At 43.1% G+C, this 12,071-nt stretch overlaps 1 protein-coding gene across 2 annotated transcripts in view; it reads left to right on the forward strand.

Annotated features, from left to right (window-relative positions):
- FANCI (Fanconi anemia complementation group I) overlaps positions 1 to 12,071 on the forward strand; it is a 157,822-nt gene that overhangs the window by 80,791 nt on the left and 64,960 nt on the right. The gene's annotated exons all lie outside the window — the stretch shown is intronic.

Below are 12,071 nucleotides of genomic sequence, written 5' to 3' on the forward strand. Positions count from 1 at the left end.
CTTAACTTCATTTGTACTATAACTACAGTAATTGTATATTACTGTACGATGGTTGACATACAAGCAAAACGGCTGTTGTTATCCTGTTCGGTTATAAGCAAAACAACAGGTTCTCGTTTAGTTGTTTATGGCTGTAGCATTTATTATGCAAGAGTGTAATGTTACTAGCAATCTTTTTATCATTCTTTGCCTTTTGAACTAGAAGATGGGATAAAGAATGGAGAAAAGAAGTTGGTCTTTTGTATTTGGTATCTCTGCATGCCTGATTGTACACTGCCTGCCTGCGCAAAGCTGTAAATTTTAAAATAGTTTCTAAATATTGTTGTATCAGTACACTGCTTACCACGCATAAAATCAAATTATCGTAAGGCGACTCATCGTAACTCAAGCACTACTGGGTACCTGAGTATTTTAATAGTTTTATCACAAAAATGCATTTAGTCATGAAAATGTAAATGAAAGTACAGTAATTAGTGAATATTTCTCAGTGAAAAATACAGTGAGTGGGTGAATTTTCAGCGAATAATGCATATATACAGTATGTTCCATAGAGAAATCCGTGAATAGGTGAGTCCGCGAATCATGAGACTGCGAATACAGGTGGTTTACTGTATATGTATACATGGTACTGAATACCCTAGTGTAGGCTAGGCTATATTCGAGATATGTTTTTTCCAACAAACGATAGGTTTTTTTGAACCTAACCCCATCGTAAGTAGGATAATACCTGTATAAGCATTTTTTATTTTTTTTTTGTGTTTGAACTATCAAAATAGTCAGTTCTAAGTGTTTTTAGAAGGGTTCTAAGTATTCGTGGATTTTAGCTATTCGTGGAGGTGTGTGGTACGCATCCCCCACAAATACGTGGGGTTTACTTTATACCGTACATTGTTAATATGTTTCAATTTGAAAAGAATCCAAATCAAGCAAAGTCTTTAAAAATGACCTAGACACCCAATAAACCTTTATAAGTAAATCAATTTGCCCAAGCTCCCCTAATAGGGAAATGACGCTTGTTGCATTTCCTGAGTTCCATTATGGAGAAATGAGGTTGTGCATTTAATGCGTCTTGTGTGATAGAGAGAGAGAGAGAGAGAGAGAGAGGAGAGAGAGAGAGAGAGAAGATAGAGTGTAAACAACGTCTTGTGTGGAGAGAGAGAGAGAGAGAGAGAGACAACGAACAACAACGTCTTGAGAGAGAGAACAAGGCGTCAAACGTAATTGTTGAATGATGTCATTAGAGAGTGTGGTTTTCTTTTTGTTTTTTTGATTGTCCGTGTGGTTTTAGTGTTTCTAGTGTTTTAGATTGTTTTGGGGAGTCTTGACAGAGATATTGTGCGGCAAGGACGGTTTTCGGTAGTTGATCGGAGTTTTGGTTGGGTTTTTTTCAGTTTGTGTGATTTGGTATTTGGGGCTTTGTGGTTGGGTGTTTGTACTTGGGCGTGTTTTGGGTTTTTGTGCTGTATTGGTTATGATCGGTGTCATGTGATGATAGCCTGGTTGTTTTTTCTGCTGTGTTCCGAAAGTGAGTTGAGTTTGAGTCTTCGTGGTTGAGTTTTTGAGTCTTGTTTTGGGTTGTGTTTGTGTACTGGTTGGGTTGTTGTTTTCTTGGTTGTGGACTGTTGTTGTGTGGTGAGCGTTGTCGGTGCTCGGCGTTGTGGTGACTCGTGACCTCCTTCTGCTTTGGCAAAACTTCCGTCGGAATTGCAAGGCCTAGCCTAGTATGAGGTGAGTGTATGTGTTGTTTTTGTTAGTGTGAGTGTGTGGTTGTGAAATCCATACATTATTTGGCGTCAACGTGGGGCTGTTGTGTATTTACTGTTAGGATTGTTTTGTGGCAGGTAGAGTGAGAGTAAGAGGTCAGGATGGTGAGACAGAGAGAAACTGAGAGGAGAACTCTGTGGCTAGGAACTCCAGGGTAGGCTGGAGGAGGAGAATGGGAGGCTGAGGAGTGAGAATGAGGAGTTGAGGAGTCAGTTGGAGAGATGGGGAATGCTAAGGAGTGCAAAGAAGAAATGAAAGAGGAGATGAAAGAGGGGTGAAAGAGTCTGAAGAAAGAATGGATAAGTTAGAGTCTGCAGTAAGCAGGATGCAGGAAAATGATGAAGCGGAATGTTTAAGGAGTTCTTTTGGAGAAGGGAGGCTGTAGGAGGAGGTTCCTGGGTCTGGATGGGCCAGAAGGGTTGCAGAAGGTAGAGAAGAGTGGAGATGAGAGTGATGGAAGTGATTTAGGTGCAGTAGAAGGAAAAGAAGGGGAGAGATGTTGGCTAAAGGTAAACGGAGGACAAAGGTTAAGAAGAAATTTGAGAAAAGAAGAAAAAAGAAAGGGGGCTTAGGAAGGATGAGAAGAAAGTTGATATTGGGAAATTGGAAAAGAGAGGAACAAGATGAAAGTGAGTTGGATAGTGAAGATTGGACAAGGGTAGTTGAGAAGAAGGGTAAGAAAACGCAGTTGGGAGGGATGGATGTTAGTGTGGAAGTGGATTCACTGTATTTGGAAGAGTAAGAAAGGTCAGAGTGAAACCTAGCGGCAGCGACAGTGAGAGTGAGTTGAAATACGGAAGGCTGTGTATGAGAGAAGTTTGGTGTGAGAAGTATGAAGAGTATGGGAAGTGTTAGGGATATATGGGTTTTTTCAGGGAGTATGAAGGTTGTTGCATGGCTAAATATGGAGAGAACAAGAGGGTATGGGCTGAAGAGTTGGGGGTTTCTTAACAGGGTTTTTGCTGAGTATGTATGGTGGTAATGAGTGTAGGTCATGTGTCCCTATGAAAAGATAAAAGTAGGATTATAGAACAGGCAAGAAGGACAAAAAATAGTGTTAAGTATAAGAGGAAACATGATTTCGATGAGGCAGAATGAATGATGGTGAATCTTTTGGATATGTACGTCTGTCGGTTGGAAACATTAGCCAGAAGAAATTTGGTGATGAGGGATAAATGAGTGCAAAGAGTTCGTAATAAAAGTTGTTGGTGACGGTACCAGGTGTGTGTATGGAGTTCATAAATAGGAAGCTCAAGAGGAAAGATGAAGTGGACGAATGAAAGGTTGAGGTGGAATGAAATTTTGGATCTGGATGAAGACCATGAGGTTTGACAGATGCGCGAAAGAGAGTAGGAGTGTAAGCGTTAGGGCAGAGGTACCAGAATTTGCGCTATAGGGAAGTTTTGGCAGGACCGAGGTGGATGGCAGAGCAAGTAGTTGATAGAAGTGTAAACGTAAATAATGCAAATATCAAGGGCCACAGAAAAGATAGAAGTAGTAGTATTGGAAGGGCAGGGTTAGTTAGTTATGATCTAGGGCAGAAATGTTATAGGTGTGGGAAAGTGGGGCATAAGAAAAATGAATGTCGGTGGGCATTGGGAGCTTGTTTTGGGTGTGGAGAAATGGGGCATTTGGTGAGTGAATGATAAGAAGGTTAGGGGTATCAAGTGTTATAGGTGTGGGCAGATAGGACATATGGCCAGTGGCTGTCAGGGTACCCATGGGGGCATAATTGTGGTAACTGTGGGCAAAATGGGCATTATGCCAGGATGTGTAAGAAGTGAGAGCAAAGTGTACGAATGTGGGGTGGAAGGTCATGTGGCGAGTGTGTGTGAGGCGAATGAGAGTGGGGCAGAGTACCAGTTCGGAAAACTAATTGAGTGAGGGGTTCAGTTGGGTGGATCCTCCAGAATGCAGACTTGTGAGGGTAATGCATGTCGTGGAGGTTGATGCATGAGAAAGGGTTTGGGGGTAAAGCACACTTGTGTATGAGCGTGCAAGTGATTTGTAAGAAGGTGTGTGTATTTGATTGCTCTGATTGATACTGGTGTAGTGTAAATGTGTTGTTTTAAAAATGGGTACGATTTTGAGTTACGGGTGAGTGTGAATAAGGAAATTGTAAGGGTGAGGTCTGTGGATAGGAAATTTAGGGGTGCCTATAGTAGGGATGATGTGTGAAAAGATACAAATTTGGTGGGGGTAGTGATGGAGAGTGATTTTTGTGTGATTGGGGGGCTAATGATGCATCTGATATGTTGTTAGGATATAGATTTTTGAAGGGTGTGGGATGGTGGTCCGTCCAGTGAGAGTGTTATAGAGTTGCATATGAAGGGGTGTACGTGGGGGTTTGTATTTGGGTGAAGATGGAAGAGTAGAGAGCACAAATTTGTGGAAGGAGTACCACTGGTAAAAGAGAGAGGGTGAGGTGCCACGGGAGGTGGGGTGAGGTTGTGGTGTCAAGGGGGTTGCATGGCCAGATGGTCTTGGGACAGCCAACAGTGATGAGTGTGTGAATATGTGGTTGAGGGTGTGGATGTGAGTAAGTTAATGAGGGCAAATGTGTGTAGCATGTATGATGGGGTTTTGGATATGGAGAATCCCGGGTGTTCATGACTTTTCATTGCGGCGTGAAAAAAACGAGTGCGGGGTAACGTGGGAGGTGCGTAGGGGGTTTATATACGTTGGTGAATGAGATGACGAGAGATACGTTGAGCTGGGCGACAGGTAATGACAGGTTGTATGAAAGAGGGTAGTGATTGGCAGTATGAGGAGTTGAAAAGAAGAGTTGCAGTGAATGAAAATGTTGGCGAAAAGGACCGGTTGGTGCAAATGTTGTGGGATAGGCGGGCAGCGTGGAGTCGTGGCGACCAGATTTTGAGTCAAGGCTTCCAGAATTCAAAATAATTTTTGGAAGATGACACCCTATATATCAACGTCCCCGACATTCTCCCCCTGTCACTCGAGATCGAGGAGCAGTGTGAGGCAGAGGTGGGGGTGATTGAGAAGAGTGAGAGTGCCTGGAATAGCCTGGTCCCTGTCAAAGTGGATGGAAGCTTGAGAATGTGTGGACTACAGAGGAAGGTGAATGAGGTGACTGTGAGGGAACAATTTCCGATGAATGATGTCCGAGTTGTGTGTATAAGATGTGTGGGATGAAAGTATTTACCAAATTGGATCTGATGAGAGGGCTATTACCAGATCACCGCTGGAGGAGGAAAAAGCAGGCCAGTTACTGCTTTTTCAAGTGGCATTTACTTGCCACCAGTTTAGAAGGTTGAGCTTTAGTTGGCTATTGCACCTGCCATTTCCAGAGGGAATGAATGTCTAGCGTGTTTTGATCGGAAGAAGGTGACTGTGTTTATAGATGACATTTTGATTCGATTGAGACTGTTGCAGAGAATATGGAGTTGCTTGAAGGGTGTTGGAGCGGTTGGAGGAGTGGTGGTGAAGGTGAAACTTGGAGAAGTGTACATGGTTGGCTGGGAGGTGGAATTCCTTGGGCATGTGGTGAGTGCGAGCGGCATAAGGAAGAGTGAAAAGTTTGTGCAAAGGTAAGGGAATTCCACGGCCCTCAGACAGTGCGTGAGTTCAAAGAAGCTTTTTGGGCTTGATCGAGTTTGGGGGAGAAAATTTGTTAGGGACTGTTCAGGAATAGGCAAACCATTAACTGAATGGACAGGAAAGAGGAATTGCACTAGGTTAAAGTGGGGTGAGCAGATGGTAGAACATTTGAGATTGAAAACAGGAGGCTGCTAGAGATGTCACTTTAGCTTTCCCCAGACTATAGTGAGGTCTTGAACAGCTTGAGTTCTTTACTGACCAAGTGGTTTGAAATATGGGGATGTTTGGTGCAAATGCAGAGGGTAAATGGAGAGGATCAGTTGAGGGTAATTGCATATGTAAGCAAGGCTTTTTATAAGGCAGAACGGAGGTATTCTGTTGAGAAAGAACTAGCCGCAATAAGGTTTTGTGTTAAGGCTTTGAGTGTGTTTTGTGGGGTGAAGTTTATTGTGAGGACGGACCATCATTCATTGATGTATATGATTAAGGAAGGGAGTGTGAATGCTAGAGTTGCAAAGGACGCATTGAGATTTGAGTGAGTTTGATTTGGAGATAGAGTATAATGAGGCTGAGAATGTGATTGCAGATACAATGTCGAGGAATGTATGCAGAGGGGGTTAATACTGTGAAAGTGACTGGGACTGAACAAAGTTCCTGCAGGGTTATTGTAATGAAAGGTTTGTGGAGAGTGATCGGGTTTGGCAATGCTTATTTTGGTTAAAAGATTTGGAAAATAGGGGTTTAGTTAAAGGGTACCTGAGAACGTGAATGAGTTATGGCAAGGTTAGTGTGCATGGAGGAGGAAGGGAGTAGACAACGAGAGAATGTTTGGCACAATTGTTTTTGCGTAGTAGATTTGTTTTGGAATCAGATGGTTTTGCACTATGGCTGGAGCAGACCAGTTGAGTATAAGGGGTTAAATGTGGGTAGTGACATAGGGTTTGAATATTCATTTCAGGAAGATAGCTGTAATTGGTTGGTGGAGGGTGGTAAAAGCATGTGGCTTTGGGGAGTGAAAGTAGGGGCTGGCCGGGTGAATGTAGTGGGCTGGCCGAGGGTGAATGGTGAAGATGATTGTGGGCAGGTGGCCAAATGAGTGTGGCGGTGAGTGTCTCATGCATGACACGCCAGGAAAATGATAACATTTGTGGGGGTAAATGATAGTAGGTATTGTGGCTTGGACGATCACGGGGCTGGGATTTCTTTGGTGAGTGATTTGGTGGTGAGTGAACTGGGGTGTGATTGGAGTGAAAAAGCAGTCTGCAGGTGTGAGGATACATAGGTTAGGAGCAAGAAGTGTTTGGTTTGGGAAAGAAATACAATTAAAGATCAAGTTAGGGGTTTAGAAATGGATTCATGATTTCATAATCATGGCAGGATGAAATATAACTTGTTTTTTGTTGAGGTAGATTTCTAAGGAGTGCATGATGTGAGTGTAGATGTAGGGAAGGGGTTCTTAGGAAGGGGCAGAGAAATAATTAGGATGCAGGACGGTGACGTGGTTGCTTGAATTTCGTCGAATGATTGATATGCTGGGGGTGAAATGATTTGTTGCAGTGAAGAGAAAGTTGAGCAAATGCAGGATCAGAGTGTAGGGGGTCAGTATGCTCTACGGTGTGTATTGTGGGGGTGAGTGGAGGATTGGCCCCTGAGTTGGATGTGTAGAGGTTGCTGGGACAGTTTGTGGTGTCTGTAGAATGTGGTGTACTTTGCATCAGGAGGTTGTGTAATGAAGGTGTATATACGGTGTTTTCCTTCCATGCAGCCAAGTATGTGTCTGTTGGTATGATTGTTTTGGGCATTTAGGAAAGAATAAGTTGTGGGGGTGTATGAGAGAGAGATTGTGCCTGGGTTGAGCAAGATTTGTGTGGATGTAGCTGTCACGTGTGAAGATTGTCAGAGAGGAAATATCAGAGTGTGCAAGCAAATCCGCCAGTCTTACGACTGCGAATGAAAAAGAATTGTTTGAGATGGTTGTGATTGATTTGTGTCATAGTACACGGACTGCAAGAGGCATGTGGGGAATGATTTTGTGATGGTGGATCGCATGGTAAGTTTGTATATCTTGCGGTCCCCATCAGGATAAAGGTAAACTGTTCTGCGTGAATGGTAGGGCAAGTGTGTGCCATGTGTGTATATGGGCCTGTGAGAGATGTTGGTGACAATGGGCCTGAGTTTGTGGGTGGTTTGAAATGTTGAGGCAGTGGGGTATTGTGCATGTATGCCCTCCGTATATGATCTTGGATGTTTGGCTGAAGAACTGTGAAACGATGACAAGTTTCTGCAGATGATGAGTAAATGTCTGATGATTGGGATGTACATTTGGGCGTGCAGTGTGGAGTGTATAACTCCCGATTGCACAAACAGGTATGTCTCCTTGAAATGTGTGTTAAATTTTGAGAAGATTTGGTTAGACCAAGGTTGGGTTAACAGAGAGAATGACCGTGGGTGTTGTGGAGGAGGCGAACGAAAGGTTGAAAGTTTTGGGGTTGGAGGCAGGTGTTGAGAGGTGATTGAGAGAGGGAAAATGAATGTAAGTAAGATGAGAGAAATTTGATGGGCCATATAAGATTTTGGAGGTGGGGCCAAGTGGATTGAGTTACGTTTTAGGAAAACTGCAATTGGATGGAAGTGTGAATGAGATTAGGGCACATCATAGCCAGTTGGCGTGATGGAGAGAGGTGCCGCAATATGTTCGGGAGAATGCAATGAGTGATTGGTTGAGGACGAATAAATGCGAGCCGAGTTTCGGTGAGCAAATGGGTCTGGAGGACCGCCAGTTGGTGTTGGTTGAGTATGGAAGGAAGCGGAGGAAGTTGGAGGGAAGTAATGGAACGGAAGAAGCGTGGTTGTGTGATAAGGGTGTGCTTATGGGCTGAGAATGATTGATAGGGCATGCAATACTGAGGATAGCATGAATGATACATACAGTGTGTGTGGGTTTGAGTTGACTGGGGTGAGTGAAATTTCGGTGGGAAAGGAACCTACTAGTAGACAGGTGATTGGTAGTATGGATGAGTCTTTGCGAGAGCTGAACAGAACTATGAATGAGTTGAATGGGTTAGTGGCAGAATTTGGAGAGATATTTGGGGCAGAATTGGAGGGTGTGGATGAAGTGGTTGGTGAGATAGGTCAGGATAGTGATGAGGAGGGTAGTGTGCGTCTGGAATGGGGTGGACTGGAGGGGTTGAGTGAAAATGGTGCTGAGAAGGGAGTATAGAGGGATGAATGAATTTGTTTATATTTAGCATTTCCCAATGTTTTGTGAGAGAGAGAGAGAGAGAGAGAGAGAGAGAGAGATGGTGATTGTCGTTGTGAGTGGATTCGGTTGTTGGAGTCGTTTATTTAGCGCTGTTTGTCTGGAAATGTTAGGTAGATTTCGGTTTTGGGAGAGTCTTGGTAGTTGAGGTCCAACCTTGAAAGTGGACGGGCAGGTCGAAATTTTTTTTGGTCTGGTTTTTTTGTACCAACATTGATGGTGCATGTGGCTCTTCTTTTTTGTTCATTGTTGGTGGAGGGTCTGTTTGAAATTTTGTTTTGTGGTTTTGTGTGCTGTGATTGGCGACCGTGGACCTTTGGTCCGTCTCCAGCAACCGAAGATCAGGGTGAGTGTTGTGTATTGTTTTGTTTGTGGGTTTGAATTCCGCCACAGGAGTAGAGACAGAGAGAATGCATGAGGGCCCTCGAACAAGATCCAGGGGGCCTGTTCCGGAGCATCCGTGGGTCCTGCCTAAGGCTATATAAAATCTGGGTAGTGTGTGTGTGAGAAGACGTCGTCAAATGTAGTGGGGGAGTAATATGGAGGAATGAGGTTATTGCATTTGATGACGTCGTGTGTGAGAGAGAGAGAGAGACAACGAACAACGACCTCTTGTGTGAGAGAGAGAGAGAGACAGAACAACGAAAACGTGACGTAATTGTTGAATGATGTTGTTGAAATTAGGTTTTCTTTTGTTTACGTTTTGATTGTCTGTGTGGTTTCGTGTTTTGTTGTTTTGGGAGTCTTGACAGAGATATTGTGCGGCAAGGACGGTTTTTTCCGGTAGTTGATCAGAGTTTTGGTTGCATTTTTTTATTCAGTGTGTGTGATTTGGTATTTGGAGGCTTTGTGGTTGGAGTGTTTGTACTTGGGCGTGTTTTGGGTTTTGTGCTGTGTTGGTTGCGTGATCGGTGTCGTGTGATAGCCTGGTTGTTTTTTTCTGCTGTGTTCCGAGTGAGTTGAGTTTGAGTCTTCGTGGTTGAGTCTTTTTGAGTCTTGTTTTGGGTCGTGTTTGTGTACTGGTTGGGTTGTTGTTTTCTTGGTTGTGGACTGTTGTTGTGTGGTGAGCGTTGGCGTTATCGGCGGTTGTGGTGACTCCGTGACCTCCTTCTGCTTGCCTAGCCTAGTACGAGGTGAGTGTATGTGTTGTTTTTTTGTTAGTGTGAGTGTGTGGTTGTGAAATCCCGCCACACCATGAGGAAATTATGAACAGTATCAACGATGTCCTTGCTACTGAGCGTTAATATATCAGAGACATTATCCATGATTCCAAACAGGAATTCAGGTCAGTCCTGGACACTGAATCAAGTATAAGATGTAAAAAGTTCTGAGCCTTTAAACAAAAGAATAAAGTGGCTGCACAGCCTGCCCAGGCAGAGTCTGGGTTTAGAGCTCCAACTGGTAGCAGCAATAAGGCCAGCTTGAGCTATGAAACTCCAAATCAAAGGATAGTAGGGGTTCCAGTAATCGCCCCTGATGATACTGATAATCCTTGGCGCGATGCCTTGATGTGTGTCTTTTCTCCTGATGGTAAATACCTTATTGATGAAAGGAAAACCAGATTTTGAAGGTTTTTTTAACAAACTTCTTTCAACGGAACCTCTTACTGAATAGCCTCAAATTAGCCATGCAGGCATTAGTTCCTATTGCTTCAGTAATGGGCAAAGAACTCCATATCATCTGTTGTTTTGTCCCCCTCAGTTCATTTGGCCCAATACAACTACAACATACATGCTGCAACAGGCGATCTTCTTTTTTGTCAGGAGCTCGCATTAGTGAACTGGGCTTTCTCAGACGGGGACAACGCTATATAACTCATACAGCTAACCGTCATTTATTACTGTCTCCCGGCCCATCATTCTTAGCCAAGAATGAGGACCCTTTAAAGAGAAAATTGCTTGTTCTAATAAGGGAACTCAATTTGTCAAATAAAACTTATGCATGGTTCAAGCACTTAAGGTTACCTAGACGTCACGACAAACAACCCAGAAGGTCCGTTTTTCCTACACCCTAGCACAACAAACTACTCCATCTACATGGACATGTACATGACATTCAAAAGGTAAGCACATCGTTAGTTTTCTTCGGAGATGTTTCTTTCGAAGAAGTCTTCGAGTGTACAGGGTGGTCATCAGGAACGGTATTCCTAAAACATTATTGTCATGAGCTCGGACAGATTCGAGTACATTGTGTAACAGCAGATGGCACAGTAAGTCCTGACCCCGTAGGTGCTATGGCAGTAAACCAGGAGTCTCTTTGATGTGGTGAGTATGCTAAGATATCACTGGGACAGGTGCAACAATACCAGGATCAAACCCAGCATATTTAGGTAAGTTACTTAAGAACTACATCCTAATAATTATAAGTTCATGTTTAGTTTCATGTTCTTTGTTGCCAAACCCTATGGGTATCTGGAATAAGAATGAGGTTTATGACTTGGGGCTTAACCTTGGGCCCAAAATTTTATCTGGGTTGTTGTGATTGAATTTTAAGAGCTTAGCCATTTGTCACCTGTCAGTTTCTTTGGTAAGCTCCTTTGAGGGCTAACAGTGACTGTGCTATCAAAAACAGGTTTTGACGCAGGAAAACCTATTTTTGGTAGCCGCCTTGAGTCCTCAAACCCGCCCACTTTCCCTGATGAAAAGGCTTGGGATTTGGGTGAATAATTATTCTCTATATACCTAAAAGAGAATACAGTAATGAGAATAGGTCTGATGCATGGTGCATGGTTGACACAATGGTCTGCACTCAGCGCTGTTGCCACATCTACAGTTTAAGAATAGGAATTGAACCTAGGCATCTGCTGTAGGCAAGAGAAAGAGCCCTCTTGTCTTGTGTCCTATACTCTGTCGGTTCCAATGCACGCTATACTGGCCACGACCAACTAGAAGAGAATTCTTTGAAATTGGCTGGTCTGTCATATGGAGCCTCTCTAGGGACCATGAGAATAACTCCCTTGAGGACTCAAAGCTTTTACCAAAAATAGATTTTTCCTATGTCAAAACCTGTTTTTTAACAGATCTCCCACATTCACAATTGGTCCCTGATCCTCTTTTCCTGCTGAGAGTGACCTGATTTGTTGAACAGCACCACTATTATGCAGTAAATGTGCCTTGTTGTTAAACTTCTCAGTTCCAGAGGTCCTTTATTTCCCACACTGTTGGACTGTGGAACAGTCTCCCTGGGGATGTTGTGCATTTGGAACCTCAAAAGTTCAAGCAATGTATTACTGTTTTACAACAATTCTCCTTGTATTTTAAAAATTTACTTACATTTTTATATCTATTAATTTGCAATTTTTTTCTCTTCTAATAGATGATCTCTTACTGTATTTCCTGTTGTCTTCTGTTTTTTCTTTCAAAATGAACACCTTATTCTTTGGAAGCTTGCATTTCAATTCAGTGGCCCCTGTGGGCTTGTTCCATATGAAATATAGTTCATCTTCTGAATAACAATACTATAGTGATTATTCTTTATGCCATTTATT

Source organism: Macrobrachium rosenbergii, chromosome 3, assembly GCF_040412425.1.
Source record: "Macrobrachium rosenbergii isolate ZJJX-2024 chromosome 3, ASM4041242v1, whole genome shotgun sequence".
In the NCBI taxonomy this organism is placed as follows: Eukaryota; Metazoa; Arthropoda; class Malacostraca; order Decapoda; family Palaemonidae; genus Macrobrachium; species Macrobrachium rosenbergii.